The sequence below is a fragment of the Mustela nivalis genome (genome assembly GCF_964662115.1).
Source record: "Mustela nivalis genome assembly, chromosome: 7".
Lineage (NCBI taxonomy): Eukaryota > Metazoa > Chordata > Mammalia > Carnivora > Mustelidae > Mustela > Mustela nivalis.
The window spans coordinates 35,068,028-35,095,690 of record NC_139026.1 but is presented as its reverse complement, the minus strand read 5'-3'; the positions used below and the strand labels follow the sequence as shown (position 1 = coordinate 35,095,690).

At 34.9% G+C, this 27,663-nt stretch overlaps 1 protein-coding gene across 1 annotated transcript in view; it reads left to right on the top strand.

Moving 5' to 3' along the window:
* The window catches only part of LOC309868706 (uncharacterized protein), a 207,670-nt gene extending 186,610 nt beyond the window's left edge, over positions 1–21,060 (top strand). The window contains exon 7 of the transcript XR_014313802.1: positions 21,029–21,060. The gene's annotated coding sequence lies outside the window, so the exon portion shown is untranslated. The remainder of the gene's footprint in view (positions 1–21,028) is intronic.
* The last annotated feature ends 6,603 nt before the right edge of the window (positions 21,061–27,663 follow it).

Here is a 27,663-nt window from a genome sequence, read left to right as displayed (position 1 = left end):
TCTGTAATGTTTTCTTACTGATAGCTTAAGGCAAAAACAGACCTGTTGGCTTAGGGAAATGCTCCAAGATTTTAGGTTGTAGAGACTGCCAGATTGCCTTTCTCCTTTTTATCTCATTAAAAAACCAGAAAACAGTAAAATGGTCACATTTTATTTAAACCTTGGTTGACAGTTATTAATTAAATCTACTTAAGTGTACATCATATTTCATATTTAAGTGCCTGCCTTCGGCTTGGGTCGTGATCTGTATAGGTCTCCCTGCTCAGTGGGGATCCTGCTTCTCCCTGTCCTTCTGCCTGCTGCTCCCCCTGGCATGCTCTCTCTCTCCCTGTCAGATACATACATAAAAAATATATATTTTTTTAATGAAAAGGATTCATATGGAGTTTGTGATGGTTAATTTTATATATAAGCTTGATTGGGCTAAAAGTTGCCTAGAGCCAAAGGTAGCTGTTTAATTGACGGAGCCATGGCAGGTAGAAGGTGAACATTTTCATTTTGTAGGGATTCTCCTAGGGAGAAAGATGGCACAGAGCTTTAAACAACTGAGTATTCTCTTCAGACCATCGAGGACAAGATAGCCTCAGCCCAGTAAAGATGAAAATGCTGTCAGTTCCACTTTTGTCACCTCATTCTTTGGAACTTCTGAGGAGACGTAAGAGATTTGAGTAGATAATCAGGGTTGTTCCAGAACAGATCAGTGGAAGGAGCTTATGGAAGTCATCATCTTCAAGGGAAAGGCATTAATGAAGGGATTTATCTAGTACATGCAGGGCGCTCAAACCTCCATGTGGAATGAATGATAAACCGAGGCAAAATTAAGTGTCAGTTAACACCTCTGAGATACCCTAACGATGATTACCTAGGGATGGGACTAGATCTAGGACTAGAAAGGAGGTAGCAATGTACAACCAAAATTTGAGTTATTACTGTTCGTGTTACTTATTTTGAATACAAAGGGTGGTTGAACATAAGAAAATATTAGTTACATATTGATCTCACATAGGCTATTCCTTGATCAAACTGAGAAAATGAATAATTCTACAAAAAGTAGAGATTATAAGCTTAGAGAGAACATGAATATAAATAGTGGAAGAAATGAAGACTATGTAAGGCAACGATTTATTTTTTACTACACTTATTACCCCTGTTTGATTTATTTTTCTTCCTCAATATTGGGTGGATTTAAAACTATACAGTAAACTTTTAAGCTCTTTTGGATATTGTTTATAACATATATAGAGTGAAAATAAGTGTTTAACAATAAGTGTTTAAATATCTGGTTAAAAAATAAGTGAAACGTAGCTCTTATATCTTACAGATTATGATCACAACTCTTATACATATGGTCCTAGATTCCTTGTGGTACAGGTTAAGAAAAGACAATATTAGATGAATACCTCTATTTTTGCTATCCTCCAAGATTCATTCTCTTTGTTTCACTTAATCAGTTAAGATGTACAGGAGTTACCTATGGCACCTAGTATTTAAATTAATGTAAATTAAAACAGATTAGTTGGGTGGAGGAAATTATGATGATGATGATGATGGTGATGATAAAGATGCTGCTGATAATAATAATTTGACCACATTTTTATGATAACCTGTAGAAGTTAAAGTTTCATTTATTAAATTACCAAATTTTTCCAGCCTCCTGTCAATTCTTCCTTCTTCCATAGTAACCAGTAGATTCACAAGAAAGGATGAGGATAAAGTCTTAGGAAATTTAAGTCTTAGGGAAAAAAAGGTCTTAGAAATTTATTGTTACAAACTTCACTTAGTATCTCAATAGGTTTTAGACACTTTCTTTTCCAGTGGCCTTGTTCATTCATTTTCCAAATGCAGCATGGTATGGTATTCTATGTCATACCTCTATAACACAAAACTCACAGGAAAAGGCATTCTTTTTTTTTTTTTTAAAAGATTTTATTTATTTACTTGACAGACAGAGATCACAAGTAGGCAGAGAGGCAGGCAGAGAGAGAGAGAGAGAGAGAGGGAAGCAGGCTTCCTGCGGAGCAGAGAGCCCGACGCGGGGCTCAATCCCAGGACCCTGAGATCATGACCTGAGCCGAAGGCAACAGCCCAAACCACCGAGCCACCCAGGCGCCCCAGGAAAAAGCATTCTTTACCTCTTCCAATAACTTTATGGGCTTGATTTTACGATATGTTGGTCACAGCTTAGAGATAGGGTAGCCAATCTGGAAAGCTTAAAAAAGTTACAGTGTCGTAGGCACAACCCAGATCAATTCAAATCAGGAATTCTTGAGGTAGGACCTAAACATCAAAAGTTTACAATTTCCCTGGTGATTCAAAAGTCTAGCAGGTTAGAGACCCCCTCAGCTATGGAAACATGCTGGTCTGAGTGGTCCTTGAAGGTACCACTTTGCTTCCTGGTTTATCTATGATTCCAGAGCAGATCAACTTTGCTTCTGACTCAGGCAGACTGTGTTTAGATATGTTGATAAGACTTCCTGTCTTGGAAGGCATTCAGAATTCTTAAGGTGACTTTGTATATCTCAATCCTGATTTATTATGACATGATTTATAGAGTTATCCTAAGAAGGAAACCTTGTTTTCTCTGGGGATAGTTTTTAGGTGGGAAGAAAGGGTGCATTTATGTCACCAGTTGTAGAAAAACATAGAAGGATAATAATAACAAAAGTACAACACCACAGGCATTATTTTCAGGTAGCTAATATTAAAATGAGACAGAACACATTAAGCTCTCTTTAAATTTTAATTGCTATACCTCTCAATGGTAGAATTGGCTAAATAGAGTTTAGGAAGAAAGAAATTGCCTGGTATTTGTCTCAATAGAACTCTTTATGTTCCTATAAAAATACTTGACACTTGTAATTTTACAGAGAAATATTAAGATTTTCTAGAACTTTCAAAATTTTGCTGCTTTGTGCAAACAAGGCAGAAAATTGGGTCAGGTTATTTGTGATCTGTCCATTTTAAAAGACATAGACCTTGGAAACTGCTCAGCTATTGGTTGGGTGGCTCTGCAGACACTACTTCCCATCACAGAAGAGAAACTGTGATACATTTTCTCACTAATGAGGACCTGTGTGCCCTTTCTTTGTTCTTGTAACTTTCAGCATTTAATTTTCTCTGAATCTTTTAGATAATGTAGTCTAATAGAGATTTTTATTAATAAATTGGGGAATTAGGTGGAAAAGAGTATAATATTGAATTGTTTGAAAATTCTTTGAAGTTTATGGAATAATCTTCCTCCTCCCACAGTTTATATAGTTCAATAGCTATTTAAACTTCCATTCAATTTCCAAACCTTTTACACAGGGTACCCTTTAATTTTTCTTTTTACTAGACTCCACAGCTCACCTTAAACAAAATTGGCTTTGAGGCAATTTGTGCTGCTCCTTCGGATTATCCTTTTATACATGTTGACTTTGATGTTTAATTATTACAAAGCAATCATAATACAATTAAATTGTGTTGATGTTTTCTTGAATTGTTTATCTACTACTTTCATTGCAGTTTATTTTAGCTCAATTATTATATATCAATATTTAGTTATGTGCTTTCTGTGACTGTCACTGTTCTGGAAAGTCTATTTTATCATTTAATTGGTAAAGATTCAGGGTGCCCTTTTAAAGACTTAACATTCTTAATCTGAATTATTCAGATATGAAAGGAATGTGAGAATTGTGCTGTTTAGAATAATTCCAATGCTTCAAGTTATCAGACTGATTTTCAGTGGGGACAATGAAGTATGTGAAGTACTCAAATGAAAAACAAAACTACTCAGTATTATGGAAGGGTTCAGAACCACTCCGTTGGAAGCTTAGAAATGGCTTCTCAAGAGATATAGCTGAGTGAATGAAGCTGTTGACCTGAAAGCTGTCAGCTCTAATCCTAGCTTCAGCTCTGATTTCCACTGTGAATTGTGTAAACCTACAGCCTCTCTGCACATATATTTTCTTATCTATAAAAGGAAGATAGTAAAGCATCAACCCTTCTCACCATGGCTTACAGAATTCTTCTGAATGAAATTTGAGTATTCCAAATGAATTATTTGCTCTTTCACTTAAGTGCAGCACTGTGATTTACAAGTACCTTCTCCCCCCACCGCCCAGTTTAAGTTCTACCTGGATCTGATACATTTTTGTTTGTTTGTTTGTTTTTAGATTTTATTTATTTATTTGACAGGGAGAGAGAGAGAGAGATCACAAGCAGGCAGAGAGGCAGGCAGAGAGAGAGGAGGAAGCAGGCTCCCTGCTAAGCAGAGAGTCTGAGGCAGGGCTCTATCCCAGGACCCTGAGATCATGATCTGAGCTGAAGGTAGAGGCTTTAACCCATTGAGCGACCCAGGCACCCCAAGGATTTGATACATTTAGATTAAATTTTTATAGAAATGAAAATTTCAACATCTCCATTGTTTGCTACTTTGAGTAGAGTTTAGTAAATATTAATTATGTGTAAGCATTAATCAAATTTTGTATAATGGCTTACAGTCTAATGATGAAGGACAAAAAGTCTAAGAGAGAAAGGCAATTCAAAGCAGTGTCTTGGGTTTATGACAGGGTTAGAAATAAGGAACCATAGGAAGGAAACTTTGGCTAGGGCAATGAAGGTAGGTTTCTAAATGGAAGCTGCATTTGATAGGTGACTTGAAGGACAGGTAGGATTTTAAATTATTGAGGTGATGGGTCAGAACTTTTCCTTGAGAGGGAAAAACAGGAACAAAACATAGTTAGAAATGTACATGCACTGTGTACAACTAAAGAGCTCATCTTGACTTGAATTGCATAGAACACAAATATAACAAAGTCTTGATGTTACAATGTAGGTTTGGAGTCAGATTCTGGAGAGACTTGAAGGCCAGATGAGAGGGTTTACATGTTACTCCATTGGATGAGGAAAGTCATTAGGGGTTTTGAGTGATGTTGTTGAAAGTGGAGAGGCAGAGTTTGCTGGCTGATGTAATAGTCCAGAAGTGGGCTGTTACACTGAGTGTGGTTTTTCTTACCAGCAGCTGTTCAGTAAAATAATGGAATGACTAGCCCTGAAAATAACTGCCAGCTTAAGTAGCTGACATCACTTGGAATTATTTGCTCATCAAATTTGTGTTTAATAGGTCAATTCCAGCTTTCACACTACATTTTTTTTTTCCTTTTGGGGAAACTAAATTTTCTGAGAAAAAACGAGAACTTTTTGTTGTTTCCAATATTTTCCTTGTTTGTACCACCGGATTTATTATTGTTGTTCAAATAAGAGCTCTTGTTTTTTTAGCAGAAGAAGATTTTCTTTTCTTATTTTTTTCCCCCTAATCAGGCAGTAAATTTATAAACTTCTGTTTATGATATCATGTCTGTCCCCTTGGGAATGGATGTAGTAGAACATATTTAGCACTATGGACAGGATGCAGCTAAAAATATTTGTAAAAGTCTGAACTGTGAGGCTGTGTACAGCTTTGGGTTGGCTCTGCTTTGTGTTGATGTCTTCATTGAAAATATCAGCTTTGTGTGAAACTCAGAAAGCAATTAAAATGGCACAGAAAGGGATGACTCTGAAGATGTAGCTTCTTGGCCACCCGAATTAGGTTTTTTGGTTTGCTCCTAAAGATGTTTGGGATGGTTTGTGTGTTACTAACTATAATCAGGTAAAATGATCCTTCAAGATCCTTGCTTCAGAAGTATGATTTAAATTGAAGTAGAAAAAGAGGTGAAAATACTAGCTAGCAGGGAGATGCAACACTTTTCTGTTAAGAAACTACTGTCTTTAAATTCTTGGTTAGGGCACCTGGGTGGCTCAGTCGGTTGAGTCTGCGTTTAGTTCAGGTCATGGTCTCAGGGTCCTGCCTGGGATAAAGCCCTACATTGGGTTCTCTGCTCAGCAAGGAGTCTGCTTCTCCCTTTCCTCCTCCCCTCCCCCATGTTCATGCTCTCTCACTCATGTGCTCTCTCTCTCAAATAAAACCTTAAAATTAATTAATTAATTAATTAATTCATGGTTAAGCACATGTAAAGTTTACAGAGAGACAGTATTCATGTCATCTATGAATAACATTCACTAACATGAAACTGCTAGTTTTGGAGCCAAACAAGCCCTCCAAAAAACTAGTATTTTTGGTGATAAGGGATGTTTACATGATATACCAAATCTTGGAAAAGTATAGTTTTAATACTTTGTATATTTAGTTCAAATGATTATCCTTAAAAATATGCTTGGGATTTCTGAAATTTTTAAAAATTTTTTCAGGTTTATTGAGATATAATTGACATAGAGTAAGTTTAAGGTGTTTAATGTGATAACTTGATACTCATATATTGAGAAACAATTGCAACAGTAGGGTTTGTTCACACCTTCCTCAACTTATGTATTAATAATCTCTTTTTTCTGGTGAGAACATTAAAAATCTTTTAGCAATTTTCAATGATATAATACAGTATTATTAACTATAATTACTATGCTGTACATCAGAGCCCTAGAACATGTTCATTTTTGTTTTGTTTTGTTTTTTTGTTTTGATGCAGTGTTCCAAGATTGTTTATGTAAAACACTCAGTGCTTCATGCAATCTGTGCTCTCCTTAGTACCCATCACCAGGCTCACCCATCCCCTCACACCCTCCCCTCCAAAACCTTCAGTTTGTTTCTCAGAGTCCACAGTCTTTCATGGTTTCCCTCCTGCTCCAATTTCCTCCAATTCACTTTTCCTTTCCTTTTCCCAGTGCCCTCCATGTTATTTCTTATGTTCCACAAGTAAGTGAAACCATACGGCAGTTGACTTTCACTGCTCGACTTATTTCACTCAGCATAATCTCCAGTCCCATCCATGTTGACACAAAAGTTGGGTATTCATCCTTTCTGATGGTTGATTAATATTCCATTGTATATATGGACCACATCTTTATCCATTTGTCTGTTGAAGGGCATCTCGGCTCTTTCCACAGTTTGGCCATTGTGGACATTGCTGCTATGAACACTGGGGTACAAATGGCCCTTCTTTTCACTACATCTGTATCTTTGGGGTAAACATGCAGTAGTGCAATTGCCAGGTCATAGGGTAGCTCTATTTTTAATTGTTTGAGGAATCTCCACACTGTTTTCTAAAGTGGCTATACCAGTTAGCATTCCCACCAACAGTGTAACAGAGTTCCCCCTTCTCCATATTCTCTCCAACATTTGTTGTTTCCTGCCTTGTTAATCTTTGCCATCCTAACTGGTGTAAGGTGGTATTTCAATGTGGTTTTGATTTAAATTTCCCTATGGCTAATGATAATGAACATTTTTTCATGTATCTGTTAGCCATTTGTATCTCTTCATTGGAAAAGTGTCTGTTCATGTCTTCTGCCCATTTTTTGACATGATTATCTGTTTTTTGGGTGTTGAGTTTGAGAAGATCTTCATATATCCTGGATATCAGCCCTTTGTAGTGTCATTTGTGAATATCTTCTCCCATTCCATGGATTGCTTCTTTGTTTTGTTGACTGTTTCTTTTTGCTGTGCAGAAACTTTTATCTTGATGAAGTTCTCAAAAGTTCATTTTTGCTTTTGTTTCCTTTGCCTTTGGGGACGTGTGTTGAAAGAAGTTGCTGTGGCCAATGTCGAAGAGGTTACTGCCTATGTTCTCCTCTTGGATTTTGATGGATTCCTGTTTCATGTTGAGGTCTTTTATCCATTTTGTTTACCTTTGTGTATGGTGTATGAGAATGGTTGAGTTTCATTCTTCTATACATAGTTGTCCTATTTTCCCAGCACCATTTATTGAAGAGACTGCCTTTTTCCCACTGGATATTTTTTCCTGCTCTGTCAAAGATTGTTTGACTACAGAGTTGAGAGTCCATATCTGGGCTCTCTACTCTGTTTCATCGGTCTTTGTGTCTGTTTTTGTGCCAGTATCATGCTGTCTTGGTGATCACAGCTTTGTAAAACAGCTTGAAATTAGGCAACGTGATGCCCCAGCTTTGTTTTTCTTTTTCAACATTTCCTTAGTGATTCAGGTTCTTTTCTGGTTCCATACAAATTTTAAGATTGTTTGTTCCAGCATTTTGAACAATGCCACTGGTATTTTGTTTGGGATGGCATTGAAGGTATAGATTGCTCTGGACAGCATAGACGTTTTAACAATGTTTATTCTTCTGATTCATGAGCATGGAATGTTTTTCCATCTTTTTATGTCTTCAGTTTCTTTCATGAGTGTTCTATAGTTCCTCGACTGTAGATCCTTTACCTCTTTGGTTAGGTTTAGTCCAAGGTATCTCATGCTTTTTGGTGCTATTGTAAATGGAAATGATTATCTAATTGCCTTTTATACAGTTTCATTGTTAGGGTATAAGAAAGCAAGTGACTTCTTTGCACTGATTTTGTATCTTGCCACATTACTGAATTGCTGTATATGTTCTAGTAATTTGGGGATGGGGTCTTTTGGGTTTTCCTCATAAAATATCATGTCATCTGCAACAAGAGAGAGTTCGACTTCTTCTTCACTAATTTGAATACCGTTTATTTCTTTTTAAAACTGAAAGTTTATACCCTTTGATCTCATTTCCCCTAACCCCTAGTCCCTAGCAATCACTCTTCTACTTTCTGAGTTTGGCTTTTTTAGATTTCACATTTAAGTGATATTATACAACTTTTGTCATTCTCTTTCTGACTTATTTCAGTTAGCATAATGCCTTCAAGTTACATTTATGTTGTTGCAAATGACAGGATTTTTTCTTTCTCATGGCTGAATAATATGTCATTGTGTATGTGTGTATCTGTGTGTATAATATGCATATATACATACCTACATGCATATATATATATATGCATACACATCTTTATCCATTCATCTGTAGAGGGACACTTAGGTTGTTTCTATGTCTTGGCTATTGTGAATAATTCTGCATTGAACATGGAAGTCAAGGAATCTTTTCAAAAACTGATTTCAAATAATTTGGATAAATACCCAGAATTGGGATTGCTGGGTCATAGGGTAGTTCTAGTCCTAAATTTTTGAGGAATCTCCATACTGTTTTTCATAGTTGCTACACGAGTTTACACACCTACTAAGAGTGCAAAAGTGTTCCTAACACTTGTTATGTTTTGTCTCTTTAATGATAGCCATTGTAATAGATTTGAGTTGATAAATTCATTGTGGTTTGGGTTTGTATCTCCCTTGTGATTAGTAATGTTGAAAATCTTCCATGTACCTGTTTAACCATTTTTATGTCTGCTTTGGGAAATGTCTATTCAATTCTTATTTTTTAATCAGATTGTTTATTTGTTTGTTTTTGCTATCAAGTTGTAGCATTCTGTATATATTTTGAATATTAAGTTCTTACAAGGTGTATGGTTTATAAATGTTTTCCCCATTCCATAGGTAATGTTTTTTATTTTGTTGATTGTTCTTTTGCTATGCAGAAACTTTTTAGTTTCATATAGTCCCATTTATTTCCTTTTGATTTTGTTGCTTTTGTTTTTCTGTCATATCCAAAAGATTATTGCCAAGACCAATATCAAATCACTGTTACCTATATTTTTTTCTAGGAGTATTACAGTTGCAGGTTTTATGTTTTTCATTTACTCTTAGTGAATTTCCACATATAATTTTTCCGCTTTTCCTTTTATTATTGATTTCCAATTCCATACCATTCTGATCAGAAAAGATACTTGGTATGATTTTAGTCTTCTTAAATCTGCTAAAATATGATTTGTGACCTATCATGAGCTATCTTGTAGAATGTTCCATGTGTGCTTGAAAGAATGTGTATTTTGCTGCTCTTGGATTGAATGTTCTGTATATGTCTGCTAGATCCATTTTGCATAAGTATAGTTCAACTCCAATGTTTCTGTCTGGATAAGGTAGCCATTGTTAAATGTAAGGTATTGGAGTCCCCTAATATTATTGTATTGTCATGTACTTCTTTCAGATCTATTAGTATTTGTTTAATATATCTAGGTGTTCTGATGTTTGGTGCATATATATTTATAATTGTTATATACTCTTGGTGAATTACCCCTTCATTGTTATGTAACAACCTTCTTTGTCTCTTGATACAATGTTTGGCTTAAAGTGTATTTTGTCTGATATAAGTATAGCTACTTATAGCTACTCTCTTTTGGCTCCCACTTGAATGAAAAAACTTTCCATCCCTTTACTTTGAGCCTATGTATATTTAAAGCTGAAATGAGTCTCATGTAAGGAGCATATTGAGGGGATGCACAGTCCCTGGATAGATAAAATCTGACCTGTATATGCCTCCCTGGATGAGACTATTTAAAACACAAAAGAGGAGTGTCCAGAACACTGGACCTTCTTTTAAGTTTCTTGGCTGAAAGTGGCCAGATCCTTACTAATGTTCAAAAGTTCTCATCCAGGAAGTGAATGTTTAAAATAAAGACACCTGTAGTGGTCACATACTTCACAAACTCCTTGCCTTGCATGTGGTTTACTGATTAAACTCACAATAAAAGTGAAGACAGGGCTTGGCTCAGGCCTTTCACCACTAAAACGTCTGGCCCCTCCTTTCTCCTACTAAGGTGTCTGGAGTAATCTTTTCATTTGCTGTCTCAGGGTTTGCTGGTGAAACCCAGCAGCATATATGGGTCTCCCCCCACCCACCCACCCAACCAGGCATTGTATATCTTTTGATTAGAGAATTTAGTCCACTACATTTTGAGTAATTTTTATTAGTAAGGGCTTATTAGATCTCATTGATTGTTTTATGGCTATTTTGTATTTCTCTTATTTCTTTCATTTATTCTTTTCATCTCTTGCTCCTTCCCTTGTGAATTGATGATTCTGGGTGGTGGTATGCTTTGGTTCCCTTCTGTCTTTTGTGTATCTGTTCTAGATGTTTGCTTTGTGATTACCATGAAGCTTACATAAAACACGTTATAGGTATGGCGGTCTATTTTACAATGACAGGAATTTAAACGTTTTTAAAATAAGATTATTTATTTATTTGAGAGAGTGAGAGAGCATGAGCAGGCATGGGGAGGGGCAGTGGGAGAAGCAGACTCCTCTCTGAGCAGGGAGCCTGATATAGGACTCCCAAGCTTCTGGGATCATGACTTGAGCCAAAGGCAGTTGCTTAGCTGACTGAGCCACCCAGGTAACAAATAGCAATTTAACTTTGATTACATATGAAAAGGTTACCCTTTTACTCCCCTGCCCCCATTTTTATATTTTTATGTCAGAATTTACTTATTTTTATATTATGTGTTCATTAACAAATTATTATATCTATAGTTATTTTTAATAAAGGACTTTTGTTCTTATAAAGGATTTGCTACTTTAGCCTTTATACTAGAATTATGTGTTTAATATACCATCATATTATAGTTTTAAAGTATTCTGAATTTTTTTTTAAGGTTTTATTTATTTGACAGACAGAGATCACAAGTAGGCAGAGAGGCAGGCAGAGAGAAAGGGAAGCAGGCTCCCTGCTGAGCAGAGAGCCCGATGCGGGGCTCGATCCCAGGACCCTGGGACCATAACCTGAGCTGAAGGCAGAGGCTTTAACCCACTGAGCCACCCAGGCACCCCTAGAGATTTTGAATTTGACTATGTACTTACTTTTAGCAGTTATATATTTTTTTGAAGATTTTGTTTATTTATTAGAGAGAGAGAGAAAGAGAAAGAGAGAGTATGAGAAGGGAGAGGGTCAGAGGGAGAAGCAGACTCCCTGTGGAGCTGGGAGCCCAATGTGGGACTTGATTCTGGGACTCTGGAATCATGACCTGAGCTGAAGGCAATTGCTTCAGCTGAGCCACCCATATATTTCCATTTTTAAAGTTATTAGCACCTTTTAGTTTTAGCTGAAGAATTCCTTTCCATATTTCTTATAAAGAAAGTCTAGTATTGATGATCTTCACCAGCTTTTATATATCTAAAAGTCTTTATCTCTCCTTCATTTCTGAAGGACAACCATGCTGGATAATATATTCTTGATTGATCATTTTTTTCTTTTAGCTCTTTATTTATTTATTTTAAAAAGATTTTATTTATTTATTTGACAGAGATCACAAGTAGGCAGAGAGGCGGGCAGAGGGAGAGAGGGAAGCAGGCTCCCTACTGAGCAGAGAGCCTGATGTGGGGCTCAGTCCTAGAACCCTGAGATCGTGACCTGAGCGGAAGGCAGAGGATCAACCCACTGAGCCACCCAGGTGCCCCTCTTTTAGCTCTTTAAATGTATCATTCCATTCTTTCCTGGCCTGTAAGTTTTCTGCTAAGAAATTTGCTGAAAACCTTGTCAGTTATAAACTGCTTTACTCTTGTTGCTTTAAGATACTTAAAAAACAAAAACAAAACAAAACAAAACAAAAAAAAAACTTTTGCTATTTAACAATTTTATTATAATATGTTTTGGAGAAAATCTCTTTGAGTTTGTTTGGTGAACTATGAACTTAATAAATGTGGATACCCAAATTATCTCTCTAATTTGGGAAGTTTTCAGCCATTATTTCTTTAAATAAACTTGCTGTTCCCTTCTCCTCTTCTATAGGACTGCAATAATTAGAAGATTGTTTCTTTTAATGGAATTCCATAGATTACATAGATTTTCTTAATTCTTTTTCATTCTTTTACTGTTGTTCTCTTCAAACTAGGTAATTTGAAGGCCCTGTCTTCTGAACCATAGATTCTTTCTTTAACTAGATTCCTGCTGCTATGAATGCTTTATTTCATTTTTAAATTTCATCCATTGTATTCTTTAGTTCCATAATTTGTTTGGTTCTATTTTGTGATTTCTATATCCTTGTTAAACTTCTAATTTTTCTGATTGCCTTGAAATGCTTTCTGTGTTTTCTGATAGCCCATTCAGCTTTAGATTTTTAAAATTCCAGCATTTTGAATTCTTTATCAGGTCAATTGCAGATCTTCATGGTTTGGTGTTGGTTCCTGGAAGATGATAGTGAATGTTTGGTGGTGTCATGTTTCCTTGATTCTTATATTCCTTGAAGTCTTGAATTTTTGTCTTTACATTTGAAGTAGCAGTCATCTCTTCTACTTTTACTAACTGACTTTTGAGGAGAAATAATTTCCATTAGCTCTGGTAGGGTTTTGGCAGCTTTCTTAGACCTGCCTCATGCTCTTTGCTCCCTCTTGTGGCAAAATTCTTCAGTTTTATATGCCTTTGTTAATCCTGTAGTGTACCAGGCTGGGTGCTGACAGCCTTTCTTTTGATTTCCCAAGAACAGAGGTAAAACTCAAGCTTGTCATCTCTCCCTGGCCCACCGATTCTGGCTAACCGTCTCCATGTGCTCATTAGCTGTCTGTCAATGCTTGCTATTATTGCTGTTGAAAGCATGAACCAGGGAGCTGGCTCCATGGTGTGGGGGAGTGAAGTATACAGATTACTAGTGCTGTCCATTGGCCAGTTGGGGGAATATCTGTGTGATGCATCCCTAGCTATTGCAACTATGCTTCTTGATAGAGTCCTTGATGTGAATTAGCAGGATCCATGCCCCTTTAAAGGGCTCACTTGACAAATAGTGAAACTGATACTGGAAATGAGGAGTTGCCTAAACCAAAAGCCAAAAGTATGTATCATTTCTTTTATTGTTGACTAGGGAAGAAGCAGAGATCTAGAGAAGGAGTAACCAGTGTTTCCAATGGTATTTCATAAAATGCACAATGGATAACTTGGAAGACATACAATGGCATAATAAAATTGAGGTTTTACATGAACGCTTTTGAAGAAGCATGTTCTTAGTGTGAGTTAATTGTTATTTGTCAGCTGCATTTAAAAAGCTGCATTTCTGTGAAAAAGACATGAGTTCATAAGAGAATTTTTTTTTTTTTAAGAAAGGATGGAGAAATAAATAGAGAACTTCTGAGACTTATAGATTGGACAACAAAACTTTTTTTCTCTAATACTTAAAAGAAAATATTGATAACTACAACATCTATTTAGTATTGAGTTTAAGACAGTCACAAGCAAAGAAAAAAATCATGGGGAGTCCATCCTACTTTTTATTAAATATTTTGAATAAATTAATGTGGCCTCCAGAAATAGTCTCTGAATTAGGCAAAACTGCTCTGTAAAAGAGAATAAGAAGCCTATATAAAAGTAACTAATTAAGCTGAGAGAGAGAAGGCATATTTCAAAAGGAATTGTAAGAGTATCTATTGGTATAGGGATCTTAAGAATCAGACAGATAATAAGTCAATGAAGTTTTGGAGAGTTTTATGGCCAAAAGCAATATCAGCCTGAATTAAAACCTGAGGTGTTAAATAGCTTTTTATTAAAGTTTATGATAAAAGTGGCAGTCCTATCCGGAAGACAAAACAATTCTAAATGTGTATGAACCTAATAACCGAGGTAAAAAATACATGAAGGAAAAGTTGAAAGAACTAAGGGGACAGAGAGAAAAATTGGCAAACATATTTGGAGAACCAATTAACTCTCTTTTAGGTAACTGGTTGAACAGTAAACACAAAATCAGATTGGTGTAGAAGATATGAACAATACCATCAACCAACTTGATGCAATTTACATTTACAAACTCTACTAACAATGGCATAATATACATTCTTTTAGATTATACAGGGGACATTAACCAAGATAAAACATATGCCAGAGAATAAGATCACTCTGTATAAGTCAATGCATTGAAATGTTACAGAATATATCTTTTAACCCAATGGAATAAGATTAGATTTAAATTTTAAATTTAAAAAAATCTCAAATATTTGAAAAGAAAATATATTTCTAAGTAATCCATGTATTAAAGCAGAAATCGTCAGAAATATTAGCATATAAATCACATCGCACTTAACAGTAAAAAAAAAAAAAAAGTTGAAGTTCATGGAATGCAACTAATTTAGTACTTGGAGGAAATTCCTAACTTTTAACACCTTTCTTGGAAAATGAAAGAAACTAAAAATGAAAGATCTTTGTTTACATATTAGAAGCCAGAAAAAAAAGTTAGTTCAGTGTAAAATAAATAAATAAATAAATAATAGAATCAGATATCAATAGTATAGAAATCATATAAACAATAGAGAATATTTATAAAGCAAAATTTGATTGTTAGAAAATACTATTAAACTTGATTAAACCATAATAAATGAAGAGAAAAAAGATATAACACAAATGAGGAATACCAAGGAAGAAAGGACAAACATGACTATAGCTCCTATAGATAAAAGATAATCAGAGAATAGAAGGAACAACTTTATGGCAGTAAGTTTGATGTTTGATAAAATGAACACATTCTTGAAGAATACAGCTTGCTAAAACTGAACCGAGTATTGAAATGTCCTCAAACTTATTACAGAAATTAAAGTTTTATTAAATAACTTTTTTGCAACATAGAAAACTTCAGTTTAGATATCTTTGCCAGTTAATTTTATGAGGCATTTAAGAAAGACATACACCAATGTTACTAAACTTTTTCAGAAAATAGAGAAGTAGGGAATTCTTCCCAACTTATCTAATTAGGCCAATAGATTCCTGAGACCAGTACTAATAAAGACATTATAAGAAAAGAAAATTATAGATAGTATTTCTCATGAACATGGAAGCAAAAGCCCTTAAGAATATATTGGAAAATTAAATTAGCAATACATAAAAATGATAATATTTTATAACTAATTTGAGTCAACTCCATGAATGCAAGATTGGTTCAACAGTCAAAATTCAAACAATGTAGTTAATTATTAATAGCATAAAAGAGAAAACCCATATGATCATCTCATATGTGACAAAATTCAATGTCTATGATAAAAAGTCTCATAAATTACAACCATAAAAAATTTTTTAGTTTGACAAAGGACAGCCACAAACATCTTCCAGCTAACAATATTAAATGGTAAAATATTAAACATTTTCTATCAAAGATTGATGGAAGACTGCTATTGTCACTTCCATTTCTTATTGTATCTAATGTTCTAGCCATTGCACTAAAGCAAGAGAAAAAAAGAGACTTAAGGATTGGAATGGAAGATTTAAAACTTTCTCCATAAAGATAATATCATCTATGTAGAACATCAAAGGCATCCACCAAATACTACTAGAATTAAGTTAATTTAGTAAACCCACAGGTTAGAAGACCAGTATGTTTTAAAAAGTGTTTTATTACTATAACTAAGAAATGGAAAATCAAACAAAAATATAGAGGCATTTCCAGTATAATAAAAACACATGGAATATGTAGATTAAATAAAATGAATAGAACTATAAACTAAAAATTACTAAGCAGTGCTCAAAGAAATGAAAGACAATGTAAATAAAAGAAAAGAGTTACCAAAACTGTGGGTTAGAAAATTCAACATATCAAGACATCCAGTCTTTCTAAATTTAGCTGAAGAGTCAAGGCAAAAGCAACCAAAATTCCAGCAGAATCTTTTTGTCCATTGGGTAGAAACTTAAAAGATAATTCAAAATTTACATGGAAATGCCAAGGACTCAGAATAGCTAAAACAAGTTTTAAAAAGAAGGGGAAAAGTAGAGTTATTTTCCTGCCTGACTTCCAGGAGTACTCTATGGAAAAACACATAAGTTGATGGGATAGAAGAGAGATTCCAGAAAATAGACCCACACATATATTATTAATTGATTTTTAACAGTTATCAAGTTAGTTCTCTGGAAGAAATAATAATTTTCAACAATGGTGTGGAAACAACTAAGTGTGTGCATGAAAAAAAATAAGTCTTGATCAAAAGCTTTGCACAGAATACATTTGCAACTGGTTATAGAGATGAATGTAAAATTTAAAAAAATATTATTTCTACAAAAAAATAGTAGAGATTCTTTATGGCCTTGGAGTAGACAGATTTCTCAGGTCACAGAAAATACTAAGCATTTAAACAATGACAAATTGGGCTTTGTTAAATTTAAACATTTCTTCAAAAAACACCTTTCTATTTATTTCATAGCAATCCACTAAGATTACTTATATGCATTATTTTATATATATTATTTTTAATAGCCCAAACTTAACACAAATTTTAATCAACAAGAGTTATGAACAAATTGGGGGATATTAATAGTTTGGAATACTACTAAGCAATAATAAAGGATGGAAAACTGATACAATATTGAGGAATGCAGTAGCATGGATGAATCTCTAAAACATGCTTGGGGACAGAAGCCAGACACAAAGAGTACAAACAATATGATGAGGGTCAGTCAGCAAAATTTTTCTGCAAAAATTGTAAGTATTTTACGTTTTCTGTGACATAAAGTCTCTATTATGACTATTCACATCTGCCATTGTCATGTGAAATCCATGATAGAGAAGATGCAAATACATGAGTATGGCAGTATTCTAATGAAACTTTCTTTTCAAAATAGGGGTCAAGCTGAATTTGAGCTATAGTTAGTCAAATCCTGCTGTGTGATTTTATTTATATGAAGTTCTAGAATAAGCAAAAAAACCTATAGTGATAGAATTCAAAATAGTGGTAAATTAAGGTAGAGGTAGGGTGGCATATTGATTGCTAAGGGGCAGAAGGGAAATAAATATCTATATATTGATTGGAGTGCTGGTTATACAAAGTATACATTTATCAAAGCTCATTAACTTATTTTAGGAAGAAGAGCACATGGGAGAGGTGTGGAGAAAAGCTACAGCATGGAAAGTACAGGAGTATAGGCAATCTCAAGAAAGTTTGCATTACTAGAGCACCAGGTAGAGAATAGAAAGTAAGGGCTTAAATTTAGAAAGATTAGGGAATGAGTCATGTGACCTAGAGACTTTGCTGTAGTGAATGGTATATATTATATGCCTTGTTAGTTTTACATGCCATGTTATACATCCTGTTAATGTTAATTTTATTTTTTTAGGTTTAATTTCAGACTTCTGGTTTAGTTAAGTCTGTAACCGGATATTAAATTAGAATTCGATGTTAATTTCTACAAGACTTAAGACAGTTTTTGCCAAATGCCTTCATATTCCCAAGCAAAGGTAGAATATTCAACAGGGGGCTTGCAAAGGAGGGATGATCTAAAATATGTGTTGTAATCTTCAGCCCCTCACCTTCAAGTATATTAAAGAGTTTTCATAGAACTGACCAAATGGGAGGAGGCGGATTTCTTTGAAAAGAGTTGCTGGGAGGCTATTGATTTCTGCCCCTACCTGGAAGAGATTTTCTCATCACTTAATTCTAAAGGAGCTTCAAGAAGATTAGCTGAAGAGATTCATCCATGTCTCTTCAGTAATTTGTGGGCTGCAAAGAAGATCATTTTCTAACCAACACCTGAGAAAACCCAGAAGCAAGACTTAGAGTGGATAGTAGCTCTGATGGAGAAATGAGACATAGTAGCTTTGGGAATGGCTTGTATGCCAAGAGCTATTCCAGACCAAGGATGATCCTGTGTTTGCCCCAGGAGAGAAAAAACAAACAAATTACAATGTAAGCTTTTGTTCAAGAGGAATGAGGTGACTCCAAAATAAAGTGTCTTTATAGAGTTGCTTAAACAAATGGTATTCACCCACAGAGTGCAGAGCCTGGGCTAAAGCACCTGGTGGTGAAAATCCCCAGCCAGGGAAGAGCTCTGAGGAACCCATAAATAAGCTTGAATAAAAAAAGAATAATACTTTTGCACTGGCAAGCTTAGAGGAAACTAGTACCAAATTACATCTGTAGCAGTCAAGGGGGATTTTCCTGTCCTTTGCCTCTTTCTCTTCTCCTGTTTCAATCCTGAAAGACCTAGACACAACCCATAGAGTAGGGAAGCAGAGTTAGGAGCCTCAGATGGAAAAAAAAAAAAAAAAAAAAAAAGAAATTGACCACATCACTTTTTCTACCGTGGCATCCAGCCTGAATTCAGGTTCAATTTTAAAAATTCAAGATATTTAGACTATAGACTTTTTTTTTTTTAATTGCATATATAGATTTGTGAATCCCTTGTAAAAGCTTTCCCCAGTTCCAAGGACCTATGGTTTGGGAATCACCTCTTTGGAGAATCTGTATTTTAGTTTATTCCAAAGGATGGAATTTATAGTCATTTCTTCAATCAAAATGCTTTAAGCCCTCTTGTCTCTCCAGCCTTATCTCTTCCTATATCTTGCCATTTCTTTGATATATCAGAACCATTTAAGCCCTCCTCCAGCTCTATTCTTATCTCTCTTGCTATTTTGTTAAACATCTTTAAACAGTTCTTTGCTGTTCTCTGGACTCTCTTGTACTGACTTTTTTGCCTTCTGTCATTACTTCTAGTCTCTGTTCAAGTACTTTCCTCCTACTGCTACATTTTTCAAGGCCCTCTTTCAAGGCCTATCTTAAATGCTACCTTCTTTATAAATGATGTTCTTTTCTCAGTCAGAATTTCTCTTTCCCTTCTTAGAAACCTTGTGATCACATTATGGCTTATATTATTTAACACATTCTGTGTTATACTGTAATTATTTTGGTATCATTTTAGTTTCTTATTTTTACTTAGTGAAGTAATATGTGCATGTTATTTCTTAAAAATTCCTATCATACAGTAGTAAAAACTGTAAATTTACCTTACCTTGGGGAGTCATTTTCAGACCCATTTCTATTCCACAATGTAATATTTTTAAAAGTTTGATATTTATCTTTACTTTCTGTATTTGTTAAGTGGTTCCTCATTGTTGCAAAATTGGTCTGTTAATTGCTTGTTTCATTTTTCCCAATTTTTAAATAGGGGTGTTTGTTGTCTTTTCCTTATATCTGTAGTATTTTTCCACGGTATCTGTACAGACATGCATCAGCATGTCTTAAGTTTTATAAGAAAATCTCCTGGGGATTTTAAATATCATTAGGTGGAATTTACAGGGTATAATGGATAGAGAAGTAATTCAGATAATATTAAATGTTGCAACCTATGATTCAGAGATTCCTTATTACTCATCTGTGTTTTATTTTATTTAACACAGTGCCCTGAATATTGTCTGGCGTTCGTGTTTACTTGAATTGTATGAATATATATGCCCTGGCTCCTCTGTGTGTGTGTGTGTGTGTGCATGTATGTATTTCTAATTGGAAAAGTTCAGTTACATGAACCCTCCAATTATTTTGTTAGAAGGGAAAGAGGAGGAGAAGATGAAACTATCATATGTTGGAATTAATGATTATGGGTGGCTAATAACTTTTCCTCCAAAATAAGAATGGGTTAAAAAATAAATGTGCTAAGTATAAGTGTGATAAAATTTATTAGTGTAAAGATTTTGACTTTGGCATAATTATAAATTAAAATATGGCTCTTCCTTTCCTGTCTACATTATTTGTATAATAGCAAAACCCAGTGACTCAGTGTGGCTTGTACTACAGAAATGTAATGTTCTGAAATCCCATTTCTCCTTTCCATGATATTTGAGTGTTACAAACCTATGATTAAATTGAATAAATTTGATAAATCTCTGTATTCAAAAATTATTTCAAGAAACCTTGTCCCATTAAGACAGCAAGAGTATCATTTTAGCTACATTTGCACATTTTGAAGCCTCTTTTCCTGGAGGTTTGATGACTACCTGGGGAAATTATTGTAATGTTAATAGCTCTTTCCCAGTTTTTGGTTTGGGGTTTTTTGTTTGTTTGTTTATGGAAGGTGAAAGATCCAAGCTCAAAATAACGTCATAAATAACTTTGAAATGACAACAGGAAGAATTTCTTTAACAATGAAATGGTTATTCTCTCAGAGGGATTTGGGAGCATCTCTGCTCCTGACAAAAAGGCTTGTAAGTGTGCTTTTGGAAGCACAAGTTTTCCTTGGCTAATTTTATTGGGATCTCCTAAAACAAACAATTAGATTAGAACAGAAGGAAAAATCTTTTCATATAAACCCTGACAATTTGGGTATATTTGGTAACTGAGCCTTTTTTTTCAAATCACCAACTTTAATAAAGCTGGGAAGTTAACAGGATGGGAAGTTTTAAAAATAAATAAAAGCTGATTCGTACTAACTTAGAGCCTGGAATGATTTAACATATTTCCTTTGATATAAGTCCCAAATTCTCTATAAAAGTAAAGTAATAATGCAGAAATAAAACATGGTGTGGCATGTCTAGAACTTTCATAACTAGCCTGACTTTGAAACTGAATGAAATGAGTGAGAGATCAAAGCTTTAATGACTTCCGTTTTCCTCTCTTTTGAAAAGGCTGGTGTTGTATGGAGATGCTAGAACAGTCCACACTTCAAAACAAAATTATATATTTAGTCAGTATATAATCTTGGTCATCTTACAATGAGGATTCATAGGTACTGTAAAATAGAATTTCATTTATTTTTGCTTTTATTGCATCTGTCAAACTCATTTAGAAACAGCTAAAAAGGCCTGTGCTGAAAAAAGTACCCAAGCAGTTCTGAGTATAATAATAATAAAGCATATTGGCATATTGTTAAATGGTATAAAAGCATACACTTCAGCTGAATATGCTGAGTCTGCAGGAAAGTATTACTATATGTTATGACAGAAGAAAACATTCAAATACCATTCTTGCTCTGGATATAAAATTTAAAAATTTTTTTTTTTTTTAAATTTTAACATAGCAGATTGTGTGTTTAAGAGCAGGATCTGTTATGCTGAAAATAAAAAATAAATTTAAAAAAATAAATAAATAAATAAATTATGTCATACAAAAAAAAAAAAAAAAAAAAAAAAGAGCAGGATCTGGCAATGGGTAATCCCAAAGAAGGCACGCTAAAAAATCAAATTGATTTTACTTTGTAAAATGTTACAATTTTTGTAATTTATCTTCCTATATGCCTTTTTAGGGGGATCATTTCTAATAAGATTGCATTGTTTGGGCATGGACAAACTGAAATGCTTAATTACCCATGGAGTGACCAAGTTATGATTCTTTAGTAGGCCTCTTTTTAAAATCAGGATACTTCCTCAGTTCTTCAGCTGAAATTTGTAACTTCTGTTACATCTGTAACATTGGCTATACCGGTGGTTCTCAAACTTGAGCATGCGTCAAAACCAGCTGGAGAGCTTGTTAAAACACCGAAGGTGGGGCCCTACTGCAGGAGTAACTGAGTTAGTAGATGAGAGAGAGAGCCTGGTGATTCGGATATCGCATGGTTTCTCAAGTGATGCTGACAAAGTAGCTTTGAGGACCATTGGTTTATATAGCTTGCTTGGCTTCTCGAATCTGCTTTTTTCCTCTCTTCAGACCTGAAGGTGCTTGCTTCTGAACCGACTGGTTTGAAGTTTCTTCATTTTTCCATCTTCAGGATGAATGGAAATCGAAGCAGAAGGTGTATTACCAATCCGGTCTTTGGGAAGTTCACCACACTTCTAAATGTTGCTGAACGGTTCCTATTTCAAAGGTAATTTTAAAGTTTTAATCCTTCTCAAGGGTACTAGCCTTCTTGTTTACAATCTTCTTAGTGTCTTTTACTTTGTTCCTAGTAAAAGTCTTCTAACACACTTTCTGGCTCTTTTCCCTTCTTTATTGATAGATTTTATAAGTTCTGCCCAGACAAATTTTCCAATACACTCCTTTGCCTATACCACTCCTTCCTGAGTGAAATAACATATATGAATGTTTTAAAATTTTAATGTGTCATTTAAGTTGTCATTATGCTTATGCTCTTACACTTGTTTCCAATGCTTAGAATATTTCCTAGCCTATTGACCTATAAGCTAGGAAGGTAGAATTCACCTCACTCCCCCCACAGAGACTGCCTGTTCCTTTACTATATCTCTCAGATCTGTCTCACCACTGTCACATCTATGCCAAAGAATTTAGATTATTTACTTGTTGATAATAGAACTAAGGTTTGGAAATGTGGGCGAGGAAGAAAACTCCATATCCTAAATACAAAATTTAAATCTCCCTCCGATATGCCTTTTGCCTCTCAGATTCTCTCCTATTTTCTAGAGAGGCTGGGTCTGTGTTCTCCACCAGACAAACTTCTAAATCATCATATACCACATTTCTGCTTCATTAAGTTTACTCTTGAATTTTGTTTCTAATTTGCCCAAGTTCCACCTTCCCCTTAAAGTAGGATTTTGCATAGTCTTCTACTCTGAAGACAATGTGGAGTTTTTCTCGAGGCTCTCCAGACTCCTAAAATGTCTCCCTCCACAGCAATGCCATGATCTTCTTGCACAGTCCTTCAGAATTTAGCATTTTAAGTGCTTCTTTCTATTCTTTGTATCCACTAGAGTGAAAATCTGCACCATATACAAATTAAAGCTTCTGCAGGTGCTATTGTAGTTGTTGTGTGTTTATAAATAATGTTTGTTGATGATTTTTTTTAAAGTAGCATAAGAAATGAAGCATCAATGATTCAGCATGTTGTTGAAACACAGAAACAAACTTTGGGGTTCTTGTATTTAGTTTGTCTGTACTGTTGTAATTTTGAAATGGAAGAAGTCTAAGAATTGTCTGTGCCAATATCCTTTCATCATCTGAAGCAAATGTGTTAATGTGGTCTGACCATCCTGATACCAAGCTGGTAATATGACACAGGTGCGATGTCTTACCACAACTTCCTCATGGCTTTCTCAGGCTAATGTTATAGGAATTACAGCTTATGAATACATCCTTTGAAATTTCTTGAATTATAATGAGTTTTACTTGAGGTGTGTCTGTGGATTTCCTATTCTATCCTCTCACTCCTGATTGGGCAACTGCTAATTCTACTTAAATGGTTATATTATTTTTAGAGTTTATGTTCTTAAATATTTATATACCATTAGAACACTAAAAACTCAATATGTAGTTACTAAATTTTAAACCCATGAATAATTTTTAAGATCTTAATGAATTTCTTTTTGTTTTGCATTTATCCTTTTTTTCCCCTCCAATTTAGGGTTGACCCTTTCTGTTTTTCATTAGTGTTTTCACTATAAAATTTCTCTATTTTTGATAATGATAAGTATGATGTGTTGTTGAAATGTGGATGATTGTTTTATTAACTTTACCTCATTAAGATGTTTTGTGATACAGGAGAAGAAGTAGATGAGAGAGAAATTGGGCAGTAATTTAGAACCTGAGCAAATCGGGCTCTAATAGTGTATTTTGAGAGGAATCCATATTGGCAAATGGTTTAAATAGTTTTTTTGACTAGTCAAGTTAGTTGGTCAAAGAAAGAAGTAAGTTTCAGAAAGTGTTGGGTTGAGTAGTTTTTCTTGATAGTCAAACCCAACTGCAAAGCTACAAAGTACAAAGCTCAGTCACTATGGATGTAGCACATTCTGGGGTATTATATGATCAGAATATTCAGGAATATGTTATTGGTGTGGCATCATGACCATATTTAGGGATTTCCTTTTGGTGTCAAAGGTAGTAAGAAAATCAGTGGTTAGCTCACTTATGCTCTTGTTCTGATGTAAGATCACTCTCTCAAAAGAATTCAGCATTGTGTGTAAAAAGACTGAAATTCTGGTACCAACTGACATGATGAGTCTGAGTTATTGGCCTCATTTTAGTCTTCTTGATCATTCTGAAGGTGTATGTGCCACTTTTAGTCAAAGTCCTTAGTCCTGTAAGGGGACGTACAAAATGACAATGTAGTACTGCCAAATTCACCTCACAGTCCAGCATTTTAGAACCTCTTCTTTTAAAGTCCACCATAAGCAGAGAATACACAAGACATTCCACAATTCTACATTTCCTTCCTTAGAAGGATTGTTTCAAATGTTTTTGAATATTTAAGTAGACTATAATAGGTAAGTGTTACTTCTTTAACCAGCTGTGTCCTTTGAGTACTACCTGTCCCATTCACCAAGACTGTAACTTCTTGTCAAGAGCTGGAAGGCATGGGACGCCTGGTGGCTCTGTTGGTTAAGCCACTGCCTTTGGCTCAAGTCATGATCCTGGAGCCTTGGGATCAAGTCCCATATGGGGCTTCTATTGCTTTGTGGGGAGCCTGCTTGTGCTCTCTCTCTGTCAAATAAATAAATAAAGTCTTGGGGGAAAAAAAAAGTTGATAGGCACTATATAAAAGAAATGTCCAATTTCATATACCCAGTGTTCATGGACTTCACTTTGTAGCATCATTTATATATAGTTCTGACCTGTTCAAACCTGGCTTATTATTATTAGATTCAGTGACACCTGTAAGGTGGTATTGGTTCAAGCTGAAACAAGGTACCAATGAACCCATTTTCTATACATCCTTCCTAAGTAATTTCTTACTCACTACTGCAGTGTGTTGGTTTTTGTTTTGTTTCCTGTTTTTTGTTTTTCTGCATCCAGCCATACTACCTGTTGGATAAATGAAAATATAAGGAAGAAGAAAATCAGAGGAAAATTCTGGAAAAAGTATAGGAAAGAGGAATAACAGAGTGATAGGGCTACAAGACTTTCTTTTTGTCTTTTTTTTTTTTTTAAGTTATTTATTTGACAGACAGAGATCACAGAGAAACAGGCAGAGAGAGAGGAGGAAGCAGGCTCCCTGCCGAGCAGAGAGCCCGGTGCAGGGCTCGATCCCAGGACCCTGGGATTATGACCTGAGCTGAAGGCAGAGGCTTTAACCCACTGAGCCATCCAGCTGCCCCTTTTTTTGTCCTTTTTATGAACAAAGAGAAGGAGTTGGAAAATACAATATCTTTTTGGTTACATAATCTGGAGTTCTATGATTCTATGACTTCATACATTGTTTTGAAAGTTATTCTGAATATTAAAAACTCAGTTTAAAAACAAATTTTTTCAAAAATTTGAAATATAATCCTGAATATATAAAACCCCTTTAGGGAGGGGCTGGTGTCCATTCAAGACCCGTGCAGGTCACCTGACCACACAAAATAAGGTTGAGGCAGCAATACTATAGAGTAGTTTAGCTTAATGTTTACTTTCACTGTTTTTAATTTATTGTGTTAAGGTGAGAATAAAGTGTACAATAATGTGACATGCCTACTTTTAAAATAATAGTTTTTTTTGTATTTACCTTGGCATTCATGTGTATACTATGTATTTTCTGTATTACAAATGTATTAATATCTTGGGCCCTGATATAAGTTCTACTAGATGCTGTGAACTTATACAAATTAGTAACTTCTGAGTCTTTTTTTCCCCTAATTTATAGGATAGCGATCTTTTAGAAAGAATGTAACAGGGTTTTATGCTGCTATTTTCTATAAAGAATAGATAGGACTTAGTATAATACTGAATAATTAATAGTTATAAGTGATCAGTAATTGGTCATTATAACCATTGTAAGAATCTTTTATTAAACAATATTTATTGGAGGTCTCTTATCGGCAAGACTGAACCTACTGGCCAGAAACTATATCAAAAGAAACAGATAGTCTTTAACCTAAGTGAGATCACGATCTAGTAAGGCATGTGTATGTGTAAATAGTTGCCATGTTGTGACAAGTGCTTACAGACTAAAAGGCAATTGAGAGTCCTAGTTGAGGTCCAGTGGGTGAAAACATTAATTATACTTGCTTCAGAGATGGTTGAGGAGGGTTTACAGAGGAGATGAACTCACTCTGAGTCCTGAAGTATAAGTAAAGGCTTACACTAATTGGATACTTAGGAAAAGAACAATTTAAGTTGGGACAATCATATGTACAAAGCATTAAAAGAAAACAACATACTAAAGGAAAGGTGAGACCTTTAGGCTGGCTACAGTGTAAGAGTTGGGGAGATTTGGGAAGTGAGACTAGAGCTAAGAGCTGAGAACAGCTTATAGAAAATTAAGAGAAAAAAGAGTTTAGATTTTTGTCCTATAGGTGGTGAGATACATTGAAAGGTATATACTTTTTCACTGAATTTTATATTGTAGTGTTTTTAAGAGGAATTTTAGAATCCTGTTGGAATTTCTCATGATAATTATAACAGCTACAGTTATGTTCTTGGCAATCTACATACTCAATCCGAAACTTTACAACACTTCTTTAAATAAACATTATTTTCATCTTTGAAACTGAGGCTCAGATAAATGTCCAAAGTAACACAATTAACTACGTGAAAAAGTAATGACATATACTAAGGTTGTTTATTTTCAGTTTGCTGTTTTTATTGCTACATGTTGTGGTTTTTCTAAGAACAATCTGTCTTCAGTTTATAGGGCAGAGAAGAGATAGATGGAGGAAAATCAGAGCAGAGAGAGCTGGTGAGAAGGTATTACAATATCCTAAAAAAGGAAGTCTTCTTCTCCCTTCCCAGTTCTCCTTTTATTGTCTTTTATTTCCTTCCTGGCAGTTAATACTGCAGCCAAAAGTATGGTACAAGGAGGGAGGGCCATAGGGATATATGAAGAATCCATCCAAAGATAAGGATCTCCATGGAGGCATGAGATGGATGACGTGAAAGAAGAAGATATGGGGCCAGTTGGGACTGTAGAGGTAGCCACAGGAAGAGATGGTTTATGAGCTGGGATATTGGTAGCAACAGACAAATTAGTAAATTGAATAAATGAAACACATTGAGTCAAGTTTCTCAGCTGTAATAAAATTATAGGTACAGGAAAGACTTCAGAGAATCTCCTCAGATGTTAGACAACAATATGAAGCAGGAGTGTGAACTCACAGATGTAGTTATATACATGTAACATATGTTTCCTAGTTCTGAGAGGGCCTAGAAATGACATCTAGAAGCAATGAGGGCCCCAAGTGCCCAGAACTTGCTTTCTAAATATCCTTCTTCATTAAAAGATAAAAGATAAATCTTTCTGATTCCAGAAAGAGAGCCAGAGAGTTATAGGATATGCCTTAAATATCCTGTGCAAAAAAGTCCTCAAGTAATAAGGCTTTCCCAAAAGGACAAAATGTAACCAGTCTGAAGGGACTCCCAATAGGCAAATAGAAAGTGACTTGGGTATCGAAATAAT